Raw genomic sequence first — 13,890 nt, forward strand, 5'->3', positions numbered from 1 at the left:
CTTTAGCATCATTCCTTCCAAAGAACACCCAGGGCTGATCTCCTTCAGAATGGACTGGTTGGATCTCCTTGCACTCCAAGGGACTCTCAAGAGTCTTCTCCAATACTGCAGTTCAAAAGCATCAATTCTTCAGCACTCCGCTTTCTTCACAGTCCAACTCTCACATCTATACATGACCACTGAAAAAACCATAGCCCTGACTAGATGGACCTTTGTTGGCAAAGTAATGTCTCTGCTTTTCAATATGCTATCTAGGTTGGTCATAACTTTCCTTCCAAGGAGTAAGTGTCTTTTTTTTTTTTTAATTTTAAAATCTTTAATTCTTACATGCATTCCCAAACATGAACCCCCCTCCCACCTCCCTCCCCATAACATCTTTCTGGGTCATCCCCATGCACCAGCCCCAAGCATGCTGCATCCTGTGTCAGACATAGACTGGCGATTCAATTCACATGATAGTATACATGTTAGAATGGCATTCTCCCAAATCATCCCACCCTCTCCGTCTCCCTCTGAGTCCAAAAGTCCGTTATACACATCTGTGTCTCTTTCCCTGTCTTGCATACAGGGTCGTCATTGCCATCTTCCTAAATTCCATATATATGTGTTAGTATACTGTATTGGTGTTTTTCTTTCTGGCTTACTTCACTCTGTATAATCGGCTCCAGTTTCATCCATCTCAACAGAACTGATTCAAATGAATTCTTTTTAACGGCTGAGTAATACTCCATTGTGTATATGTACCACAGCTTTCTTATCCATTCATCTGCTGATGGACATCTAGGTAGTTTCCATGTCCTGGCTATTATAAACAGTGCTGCGATGAACATTGGGGTACATGTGTCTCTTTCCATTCTGGTTTCCTCGGTGTGTATGCCCAGCAGTGGGATTGCTGGGTCATAAGGTAGTTCTATTTGCAATTTTTTAAGGAATCTCCACACTGTTCTCCATAGTGGCTGTACTAGTTTGCATTCCCACCAACAGTGTAGGAGGGTTCCTTTTCTCCACACCCTCTCCAGCATTTATTGCTTGCAGATTTTTGGATCGCAGCCATTCTGACTGGTGTGAAGTGGTACCTCATTGTGGTTTTGATTTGCATTTCTCTAATAATGAGTGATGTTGAGCATCTTTTCATGTGTTTGTTAGCCATCCGTATGTCTTCTTTGGAGAAATGTCTATTTAGTTCTTTGGCCCATTTTTTGATTGGGTCATTTATTTTTCTGGAGTTGAGCTGCATAAGTTGCTTGTATATTTTTGAGATTAGTTGTTTGTCAGTTGCTTCATTTGCTATTATTTTCTCCCATTCAGAAGGCTGTCTTTTCACCTTGCTTATATTTTCCTTTGTTGTGCAGAAGCTTTTAATTTTAATTAGATCCCATTTGTTTATTTTTGCTTTTATTTCCAAAATTCTGGGAGGTGGATCATAGAGGATCCTGCTGTGATTTATGTCTGAGAGTGTTTTGCCTATGTTCTCCTCTAGGAGTTTTATAGTTTCTGATCTTACATTTAGATCTTTAATCCATTTTGAGTTTATTTTTGTGTGCGGTGTTAGAAAGTGATCTAGTTTCATTCTTTTACAAGTGGTTGACCAGTTTTCCCAGCACCACTTGTTAAAGAGATTGTCTTTACTCCATTGTATATTCTTTCCTCCTTTGTCAAAGATAAGGTGTCCATATGTGTGTGGATTTATCTCTGGGCTTTCTATTTTGTTCCATTGATCTATATGTCTGTCTTTGTGCCAGTACCATACTGTCTTGATGACTGTGGCTTTGTAGTAGAGCCTGAAGTCAGGCAAGTTGATTCCTCCAGTTCCATTCTTCTTTCTCAAGATTGCTTTGGCTATTCGAGGTTTTTTGTATTTCCATACAAATCTTGAAATTATTTGTTCTAGTTCTGTGAAAAATGTGGCTGGTAGCTTGATAGGGATTGCATTGAATTTGTAAATTGCTTTGGGTAGTATACTCATTTTCACTATATTGATTCTTCCAATCCATGAACATGGTATATTTCTCCATCTATTAGTGTCCTCTTTGATTTCTTTCATCAGTGTTTTATAGTTTTCTATGTATAGGTCTTTAGTTTCTTTAGGAAGATATATCCCTAAGTATTTTATTCTTTTCGTTGCAATGGTGAATGGAATTGTTTCCTTAATTTCTTTTTCTACTTTCTCATTATTAGTGTATAGGAATGCAAGGGATTTCTGTGTGTTGATTTTATATCCTGCAACTTTACTATATTCATTGATGAGCTCTAGTAATTTTCTGGTGGATTTTCCATGTAGAGGATCATGTCATCTGCAAACAGTGAGAGTTTTACTTCTTCTTTCCAATTTGGATTCCTTTTATTTCTTTTTCTGCTCTGATTGCTGTGGCCAAAACTTCCAGAACTATGTTGAATAGTAGCGGTGAAAGTGGACACCCTTGTCTTGTTCCTGACTTTAGGGGAAATGCTTTCAATTTTTCACCATTGAGGATAATGTTTGCTGTGGGTTTGTCATAGATAGCTTTTATTATGTTGAGGTATGTTCCTTCTATTCCTGCTTTCTGGAGAGTTTTTATCATAAATGGATGTTGAATTTTGTCAAAGGCCTTCTCTGCATCTATTGAGATAATCATATGGTTTTTATTTTTCAATTTGTTAATGTGATTTCATGGCTGCAATCACCATCTGCAGTGATTTTGGAGCCCCCAAAAATAAAGTCTGACACTGTTTCCACTGTTTCCCCATCTATTTCCCATGAAGTGATGGGACCAGATGCCATGATCTTCGTTTTCTGAATGTTGAGCTTTAAGCCAACTTCTTCACTCTCCTCTTTCACTTTCATCAAGAGGCTTTTTAGTTCCTCTTCACTTTCTGCCATAAGGGTGGTGTCATCTGCATATCTGAGGTTATTGATGTTTCTCCCGGCAATCTTGATTCCAGCTTGTGCTTCTTCCAGCCCAGAGTTTCTCATGATGGACTCTGCATAGAAGTTATATAAGCAGGGTGACAATATACAGCCTTAACATACTCCTTTTCCTATTTGGAACCCTACCCACACGAAATAAGTGTATGAAGGTATTTTAAAAATTTCAAAGCAGGTTTACATTTATATATTGTACCTATACATAGGTCTTCTCTGGGGGCTTAGCTGGTAAAGAATCCACCTGCAATGTGGAAGACCTGGGTTTGATCCCTGGGTTGGGAAGATTTCCTGGAGGAGGGCATGGTAATCCACTCCAGTTTTCTTGCCTGGAGAATCCCCTTGGACAGAGGAGCCTGGCGGGCTACAGTTCATGGGGGTCACAAAAAGTCAGACAGGACTGAGTGACTAAGCACACAGCTATATATAACATATAATTATGCTTATCATTACTACTAAATATAATTATTAACTCCCAGTTTTCTGAGCCAAGGCCCTGAAGAAATTAAGGGAATGAATAGTGACTCCAGTAATAAACACAGAAGGGTAAACTTACCCTTACCCAGTGGGAAAGCTACATAAGGATAAGTAAGGAAAAGTCAAGACTGATTGTTTTTGTTTTGGACAGTTTTACTGGAAGTGCATGTGCAGAAAAACTCAATTTTCAAGCAAATAACAATAATCATAGAATTTTCTTGCCAAGAATAAAATCTTAGAGGAGGGGACTTCCAACCCAAGTTTTTCTTTCTTTCCCAATTGTCATTTGTTTTTTTGGTTTTTCTCTTAAGGTGTAAGATCTGGAACAGCATTCAATTTCCTGTAAATTGTGCGAAGCAAGTGTGTGGTGACCTTTTCCCCCCTCAGATATTGATCTACTGGATATTCCCATGGAGTCTGCAGTAATACAGCCATCTACAGCTGACCTTGAAAGTCATGGAAGATTTTTTTCTTTTTTAAAGCAAAAAAGATGAGTGTGTCTTGAATGTGTGATACAGGTCTTCAAAAAAGGGTGGAGGATGGGAACTTACACATGTTCATTCTCTTATTTTTATTTTCAATACTTCTGAAATTGGGATGCAGTTTATGACTACTTGGTGCAGTATTCATTACACACATAATCCCCCACCAACAAAATGTCTTGTAAAATTCTTGCTACATCTGGCACTGCAAACATATTTTCACAAGGAAATACAATATATTAACTTAAAGTGATCACAATTTTTTAAAGCAATCTTGCCAGTAAAAAAAAAACAACAACAACAAATAATTCTTTTGCAAAAATTGTATCATTTTGGAGGGGATTATTCAATCTTCATTCATTCAAACAACTTTAGTAAAGGCCTACTAGGTGCTGACCCATCTCAGAAAAACAAGTCCCTATGTTCTGAGAAGACAAGGAGAATAAGCCATCTTATGCAGAATGGCCATCACTCCCAGAGAGCCCTGGCCTGCCCTGTCCTGTTCCTCTGCCAAGGAATTTGCCCAGGAGGCACTTCTTTCCATTCCCTTTTATTTTCTCCTCTAGGCGTTTAATTCTCCAGACTTGCTCATTATTAAACCAGCTATGGAAGATCAAGAAATCTCTTGGAGGAAACTCTTGACCCATTCTTGCCTAAGGTGAGCTAGAAGTCAGTGATTCTGACCCTCTACTCAGGAATCATGCACGTTGGAGGGTGTCCTTCTGTAGTAATAACAGTGTGCTTTCCAAAGGATCCCAACCAACTACCAGTTAGTCTAACCAACTATCAGTTTATCCGAGGGAGGTTAGGATTAAGTATTCAAGAATTAACTCCATAAAAATTACCTCAGATATAAGGAATAGAGTTTGGTTTCCTCATCATGGCATTAGGATTCTAAGACTGCAGCATGAAAGAATATTCTCAACTCTTCCTTCTCCTTACCTACTATATAATTCTATCCAATCTATTCAAACTAGTTTAATGACTACTTATTTGTTTATCACTGCCTAAGGCCTTTAATCATTGTATTCTTTTGTTTTTAAAAAATGAGGAATTAACTACAGTTCAGTACACAAACTACTCAATTTTTATCTATTATTAATATATGTAAATGCATGTACTCACCACCCATACCAAGATAAAGTATATTTTCAACACCTCATAAGACTACGTCATCTGCCTTTCCAGTTCTCACCATCCTCAGAGATCATTATTTTCTAATGTGTATTACCATAAGCAAGTTTCCTATATGGGCTTCCCTGGTGGCTCAGTGGTAAAGAATTTGCTTGTGATGCAGGAGACCACCTGAAATGCAGATGTGGTTTCGGTCCTTGGGTAAGGAAGATCCCTTGGAGAAGGAAATAGCAACTCATTCCAGTATTATTGCCTGGAAAATTCCATAGACAGAGGAGTCTGGCAGGCTACAGTCCATGCAGTTGCAGAAATCAGACACGACTTAGCAACTCAACCATCACCTCCACCAGCTTCCTATATTACAGTTTGACTCAATTATCTAACAAAATGAGGCAATGAAAGAGAAGGGTCACATGGAAAGCAAAGCTATATTTGTTCTTTCTGACTGGTTTCCTCTTTCACTAGCCACTCTTCTATATACCAAGAACCCTAAGTTGAATCTGGGTTACCATGTAGCTATTGTGATGTCCCAAATTAATAAACATTGAATCAATAGTTTCACTCTTATCCTTATGTCTTCAATTATTTTCCCACTAGTGTCTGTGAAATAGGTTGACCACCATGAGACCCAGGAAAGAAAAGAGATATCATACTGACTTAGAAAAACAGTATCTCATAAAATTATCTATTTTATTTCTCAAAAAGATATAAAAGAATTTTCTATTTTAATAGTATATACTGTATGCTTTTAAATGATGATACAGACAAGCATCTAGAATGCTGTTTTGATTTGTGTAACTTCAGTAAGTTCCAGAATGGTATTCCAGCATGATCTCCCACAAAGTAGTCTTCCACTGAGCCAGTGATCAAGAGACTGAGAATCTAGTGGTTCAGTGAGCTATAAATCTACCTAACTATACTATCACTGAGCTCATGTTTCTATTATTATATTTAAGGCTATGACATGACAATTCATTAAAACCAGATTATGTCTATGCCATCTTCTGATCTGTACAGTAATCCACACACACACAAAGAAAGAAATGAGGTGAGCTTCGAAAACATGTTCTCATCAATTTCCTACAAAGCTTTACCTCATGCCTTTTGAGAATACACCTGTTCATTTGGTGACAGCTATGTGTAGGGAACAACACTAAACAAGAACTAGAAAACAACTCCATTCTAAAGTCAATTACAATCTTCAGTAGGGAAGATAAAAATATGAAAATGACTCCTGCCTCAAGTCATGTCAAGATGAAGACATATTTCTCTATGAAGAGAGACTGCAAGTGGAAAGAGTGAAAGTTTAGGACAACGGTGCTGGCGGCCCTCGACAAGAGTCTATTATCCCTGAAGCTCAGAGAAAATAAATAAGAGGTAACAGCTGTCAGGGCCCTGTGTGGACGCACAAGGAGTCGGATCTCCAGGGTCTGCAGACACAGCAGCAGATAATATTCCAAATGTTACAGGCCCTTTTGTCAACCTTTGACCAGGAAAGAATGTTTTAGAAGTTATACAAGTCCTCTTTTCCTTTTGGCTGATAGGAACAAACGTTGAAGTCACTCAATCTCAGTTAATATCAAATCAATCCCTATGAATAGAAAAATCCAACTCAGCACTGCGGTTTCATTGGCTTGAAAAAATGACGTCCAGAACAATCTGGCTAAAATTTGAGTTCTGCTTCTCTGCTGTCTCTAAGTTGAACCACTGTTAGTCTAGTGGTGTCAAGCAAAATTATAAATAAAGCACTAAAAAGGTTAATCCACTCCTACCACTGAAGTTTTAAATGCACATTTTAAATACATCTTGTAAATATTTGTCAAAAAAATCTGCATATACATCTACACATCTCATTTTATCCACTGCATGATAGAATAGTTTGTATTTGCTCAGATGGTTCCTAATTTATAATGCAAGGGGGAACAATTTTGTCAGATTTTTTTCAACCTATCTTTTTATATTATTTATTTCTATATAAATATATATGTATGATATATTTATATTTTATATTCTGTAGATATATAAGATTTTTTAATGGTTCACACAATAGAAAAATGGTATTTTTAGCTCATTTTCCTTTCTTAGCCAATCATTTTAATGTTTGAGCCAGTCATCTTCGTCTTACTCAGTGGAATGAAACTCTTACTATTTGAGTCAATCCAATATTGTTTCTTGAGGAAATGTTTATGTTTGGCGATAACCTCTGAGCCTAAGTTTATTTGGAAGAGTGGTCATCTTCCTTCCATATGAAAACTGATAGCTCTTTAATTTACAAGGCACTACATTTGAATTTGGAGCCACTCTGTTAGAATTTTGCCTTTATGAAGCCAAAACCAGGAAACAAATCATTGGTCCTAATCTGACATCTGAACCAAACAATTAGTTAAATACCCCTTCTACATATGAATTATATACAAATATATAATCGCTAAGAAACCTAAATGAGATACTTGCTCTCTGTTGTGATTGTTATTTCTTTGGGTTTGGTAATGAAAATGTCCAGGGAAAACAGTGTTTTCTTTGTAGAGACCAAAGTGCCAATTCTTAATCTTTTCTGATCCATATTTCCCATTTCCTCCTAACTCTAGTCTGTAAATAAATACAAGACAGAATGATTATATTTTTAAAAGTCAATTTAGTTCATCAATTCTCTAGCAATAGAAGTAGTTCACATATTAGAAAACTGGAAATATCTGATAAGCCAGGAAAAAAAAGATGTGTGACTCCACAGGATTTTTGAGCATTTTATGAAAATTAAGGGAAAAAGGCACTTTTCCTTAAATATCTGTCTTAAAAACATCAAGTCCTCTTTGAATCTTCCCCCTTCCTCAGTTTTTTTTTTTTCCCCCAATCCTCGGGCATCATCTACTCTTTTAATGCTTTTCTTATGTGATGATCATAACCCACATCAGTATTTTGGTTCAATGTGTACAAACCTGTCTCCCAACTAGATGGTGGGCTCTGGGAGAACAAGAAAGTTTACTATTTTGTTTTTTTGTATCTCTTGGGCCTGGAACATGGTGAGAGATCCATAGATATTAATTGTCTTGAATTAGAAGTTGAATTAACACCATCTCCCAAAGACAAGCTGAAAAGATTCTATTGATTTGTTCCAAGGTCACAGATGTTAATGGTTTAGAATGAAGCTGATTCAGCTTTTCGTGTCTCATCTAGACAGGCTGATTCGATACACACCATTCATGCATTTTATGAAACTATGCTCCTAAGAATATCCATCAAGCTTTCATACTCACAATATGTATAACATTTGTATTTTACAGCTTATAATATGAAGCACACTACATCTTGAATAAGAGGACATTTTCTATCAAAACTGCTCTCAGATGCATATAATAGATGACCACACATTATCTCTATGAGTCATTTCCAGCAGAATTCTAGACACAATTACTCACACAATTTTTAGATTCATATAATTTTTAGTCATACTTTTTGATTACCTGAATATTTTCTCAGGATTTTTCCTAGGTTGGCAAAGAGACCACTATAAGCTCATTGAAATAAAGCAAGCTGATTCTATTGTACTAGAATAGTTTAATAATAAACTAAAAGTTTAATAGCTTAATAATAAATCAAGACTCTCATTCTAGATTGAAAATGAGCAGACTAATAAAAACCTATCCAAATAGCAAAAGTAAGTATTTCTGTGTAAAATTATCATCCAAGCTCACAAAATCTAAGCCTAGAACATTGCCACAGACACTCTTGCCATTGGGTGATCAAACATACAGCATTTGACTAGCAAAATTCTGAAGTCAGCTAAAGAAACACATAAGCAAAAAGATATGACCACAGACCTGTAGGTCCTGGGTATTTTATCTATGCCTTTCATTCCTCTGCTGATTAGCAAATTTCCACATCCCCTGCCCTTCTGCAGAGAAGTGATATAGACTTACCTCAGGATGTCCATATAGCTGCCAAGTAGATTCAAGGAAACAATCAAGGAGCAGATTTCAGTGGTGTTAAATCATTTCTGTCTTACTGCCCCTCACTATTATTGATTTAAGGACTGACCCCAAAGGAGGAGTTATTTTAGGGACACTAAACACGTGAGATACATGTACTGAATTCTGAAGTCTGTAAAAGCAGGGTGCTTTGAAACTGCTCAACTAAGTAGCCTTTTATATCTTTTAAGCTTCAGTTTCATGATCAGCAAAATTAAGGCATGAAATTCAATTATTTCTTCTAGCTCCTTAAATAAAAAGTGAATTGGAAACAATTTCTTATATTTAGGTTCTCCTACAGTTTTAAAAGGAATTTTCCATACCTGAAAACAAAGGGACACAGCTACCAGTGAGTGAAACTAAATAATATCATTCTTCTCTCCACCACCCATAACCATATTGTTATTGTTATTGTTACCATGCTCATGACAACGCAATAGAAAATTTCTCTGAGTTCCATCTCAGTTTCTTAGTGCAGGCGGTTTGGTATACATAGGGGTTACCATCTTGGACCAGCACAAAGGATAAAACTCACTCTTATGACCAAATCCTTACATAGCTTCAAATGAAGACTCTTTTTGCATATTTATATTTGTCATTCATTGTTTAAGCAAGCCACTTTCTTAATGCCTCTTTTATCACTTACAATGTAAGATAATGATTGCTACATATGTATACTAATAATGATAATAATGATGAAAAATTTTAATAATTGGTAATTGGCATTTCATAATATTTCAGCTCAACTTTTCTGCATTTTGGGGATTCTTTTTCAATTAGAATGTTTTATATGACAGAGGGCATTCTAGACCTTTCTCCAGGTTTTACTGTAATATTCCAGTTGCCAAAAAACACCAGAGTACTCTGGAACTTTCCAAAGAGCCCATATAAACTGGCAGTGATTCTTTTCTTTGTATTCCTTAAAGGAGGTAAACTATCATTGTCACATTTGAGCTTTAACTCAGGTTTTCATTATATTTTAGGTATGAATATGAGAAGTCATAAAGAAGGGTTAAACACAACCCTCTTCTGTTATTCCACCTACTGAATCAAATGCTGCAAGCTAATTTAATACCTAATATAAATGTGATTTCCCTAGCCATTTATACCAATATTTTCACAGGGACTGAAAGTAATCTTTCTAAAATACAAATCTGATCATGATGCTGCCTTCTCTAAAACACTTTAAGGGCATCTTACACTTCAATGTTCAAGTTAAAGCTCCTTAGTGTGAAATATAAGAACCTTTGGCATTTCACCTCTGCTTATTGCTCCATTCCTTGTCCCTTATTGCTACATTCCACATGCATTCTCTTTGTCTTACAGTAGAGGCTGCAGCCTTCCTAAATTCAGCTTTCAAAACACACTATACTTCCAACATCCATTCTTGCCTCTAACCATGTTGCTTGGGCTGCCTGGATGCCCCACCCTCCACCTTTTCACTTTCCTAACTGAATCAGAGGTTTCAGGTCTGGAAATGTCAACCATCCATAATACTGATTAGACTATGGGATGAAATATAATAGGTCCCCAAATAAGCTAAATCAATGTTAACAAGACCAAAGAGAGACTGAACTTAGAGCCTGTTAACTCTAAGTTCAGACAAGAACTATTATCTGGTTTCTATGGTTATAACAGATTAGAAATAGCAACTTTGAAAAAAACAAGTAAGCTGACAGATAAGCCCTGGTTATCAGCAAGAGCTGAAGTATGAAAAGCTGGGCAACAGAAAAGGAAGAGAACAGAAGAATTTTTAAACTTTTACAAAAAGTTAGAATACAGAACAACCTACATCATTCAGAAGCAGTTAAATTATATTTAGAGTTTACTTAGTAAACACTGGCAGGAAATGTTATAAAATATTTTAGAAGGAATGTGATAAGATGTTTAAAAACCATGAATGGAATGGTTTATAAAGAATAAGATTTTTCTATCTAATCAGATTAAACTTATATGGAATTATAGAATTCTAATTCTAGATAAGTGTGGTATTACTATATTTGGAAGTCCTGACATAAAAAATTAAGCTGTTCTGTGGTGAAAGATCTTAGTAGAAGATTTCAAATCAATGACCATATGTTTCTTTCTTAATTGTATTGAATTTTAACAATTCTTTTCAAATGAAAAATAAGTATCTGTATGACATTAAATTAAGTTCTATCCTCAGCTATACCTATTCATATTTGTATTTAAAGTGTGGTATAGGGGTTGGTTGCAAGGAGTTGGACATGACTTTGTGACTGAACAACAATAAACAGGGGTTGGTATCTGTATATGATAGCAGTTCTGGTTTACTTAAGCTATTAATATATTCTAAAATCTTTAAATGCCTATAAGGCTATAAAGTCAAGAAAATCAGGAAAATAGTGACTTTCTAGGTGCTCTTGTAAATTGGAATCAATGCAGTTGTAAGAATGAATGATAATTAAACGGATTGATAATTAAACTAGTGGTTCAGAATAGTCCATACCCTGTCATACTTCCCATATGAGATTTGAGTAAAAGGACATTTGTTTTCATTAATGCACATTTCTGTTGAAAAAGGATCCACAGAATATCTTGCACTATGTCACGAGAAGAAAATGTTCTCAGTAATGAAGGTCACTTTCTCTTTTGGCATTAACTATGCTATCACTACTAATTTCCTTCCTACCTGTTACTGGAAAGGCTCTTTTATTTCACTGCTTATTACCTACTGGAGGGGAAAGTAAGTTTCTTCTAAATATTTCTGATTCACACTTTTTGATCTCTCCATTGTGACCTGCTTACATATAACACATTTCTATGGTTTAAGCTTCTTTAGTTCTTTTTTTAGCATTTCCCCTCAAAACACCATTCTGTCTACCTTCTATCTATATGAGGGGGCTTCCCTCAAGTTCAGTTGCTAAAGAAGCTGCCTGCAATGCAGGGACCTGGGTTCGATCCCTGGGTTGGGGAGATCCCCTGGAGAAGAGAAAGGCTACCCACTCCAGTATCCTGGCCTGGAGAATTCTATGGACTGTATAGCCACGGGGTCGCAAAGAGTCAGACGACTGAGTGATTTTCACTTTCACTTATCTATATGATGAAATATATACATTGAAAGACAGTGAAATACATATTCTTTGTGGAAACTTACTATTTCTCTTCCTAAAATAATGAATATTTAAAACAATTAATTGAGCATTACCATAGTAAACATATTGAGTACATGACTAGAGAATTTATAATAAGCCCAGAAAATAATCTTAAAATGGGTCTTCAATCAATAACTTAATATCATCTGTGTCTTTCCTACTAATCCCTACAACAATCATGTTGAAAGAGAGCTGGGAATCTTATGTTGAAAGAGAGCTGGGAGCCTCACTGTATATGAGAAACACTGAAGTAGCTGTAGTTGGGGCAAAGCTGTTCAAAATGGAGCCTGAATCTCGGTGGGGAGTCGCCTTTTCAAAAAACTATCTTGTTCACACAATCAAATGACATCTGGGAGCAACAACATCCTTAAACAAATTTCAGCCTTTTTAAAGAATGCTCTCCAGATGTGCTTCTGCTTGAGTAAGAATCCAAAGACTCGAGTATGATTCCAAGGCCTACCGCTTAACTTTACAAGCTGTGTGACCACAATGTATTCACTTCTCTGTTTCATCGGCCTCATTAGTAAAGGACATTAATGTCACCTACGCCTTATCGGTAGGCACTATGCACATTAAGGCACTTCACTTAGTAGAAATGCCTGGCAGACAGTTACTGCTTGATAAACTTTCCTTACTTCTATCACTAAGATTCAAAAAAAAAAAAAAGGCGGCATTGATAAAGTTGAAAATACTTTGTGGAATCCATTTCATTACTGTTAGCTGATAACCTTGAGTGTGTGTGCTTAGTCACTCAGTTGTGTCTGAATCTTTGTGACCCTATGGACAGTACCCTGCCAGGCTCCTCTGTCCATGTGGATTCTCTAGGCAAGAATACTGGAGTGGGTTTGCCATGCCCTCCTCCAGGGGATCTTTGCAACCCAGGGATCGAACCCAGGTTTCCCACATTGCAGGAACATTCTTCACTGTCTGAGCCACCAGGGAAGCCCGAGAATACTGGAGTGGGTAGACTACCCCTTTTCCAGGGGATCTTCCCAACCCAGGAATCGAACTGGGGTCTCCTGCATTGCAGGCGGATTCTTTACCAGCTGAGCTACCAGGGAAGCCCACCTGACGACCTTGGAGAGTACACAGTTATATCCTTTCTCTCCTTAGCCATGTATGGTTTCATCAGAGTCCTTTCAGGAAGGGGTCTGGGTATCTTTTGTATTTTTTAAAGCCAGAGATAACAAAGAAAATATTTGAGTTCCAGAAATGCTGTCACTAATGGAAGGCTGTGAGATGCTTGGGCCACTCTCTAGCCATTACTCTTCTAAGACCAATGCCGCACTAAGAACACAGAGTGAACCATGATGTAAATACAGAAGTCGGGTATCAGTTCTGTGTAGTTCCTTTCAGTCAAGAAGAGTGCTATTTGTTTGTTCTTCCTTGTAAAAGGCAGTACAAAAGAGAGGATGGAAGAGTTTCAAAGATTTGATTAGTTTTGTGTATTAGTGAGCTAGCTGAAGTGAATGAAATTATTGACATGGGACTAAAAAGGAAACACTAACTCAGTTTGGATTCTAAATCAGATTTCTGAAATTACCTGACTTGACTCAATGAAAACCCTCCTCATTCAAAATCCTTTTATACCAAATAACATGACAAATATGATTAACTATAAAACAAAACAAAAACTTAGATGTTGGAAGGATATGTTCAAAAGTGTTAGCAAAGGGGAGTTTGCTCATACAAGCAAAATGTTAATACTTGTGGGCTAAAGAAATCAACATCATATGTCTTTAAGTTGGCTGGGCTGCATCAAAGAACTGTGTGTGACTTTGTTCTGCTCAGAGCAGGCCTCTCAACCAGCTAAA

General features: G+C 36.8%; 1 protein-coding gene across 1 annotated transcript in view; it reads right to left on the reverse strand.

The window, feature by feature from the left end:
- The window catches only part of TMEM196 (transmembrane protein 196), a 349,550-nt gene extending 340,044 nt beyond the window's left edge, over window positions 1-9,506 (reverse strand). Inside the window, exon 1 of the mRNA XM_042248433.2 lies at window positions 8,814-9,506. The gene's annotated coding sequence lies outside the window, so the exon portion shown is untranslated. The remainder of the gene's footprint in view (window positions 1-8,813) is intronic.
- Window positions 9,507-13,890: the final 4,384 nt, after the last annotated feature.

The sequence above is a fragment of the Ovis aries genome, chromosome 4, assembly GCF_016772045.2.
Source record: "Ovis aries strain OAR_USU_Benz2616 breed Rambouillet chromosome 4, ARS-UI_Ramb_v3.0, whole genome shotgun sequence".
NCBI classification, from domain to species: Eukaryota; Metazoa; Chordata; class Mammalia; order Artiodactyla; family Bovidae; genus Ovis; species Ovis aries.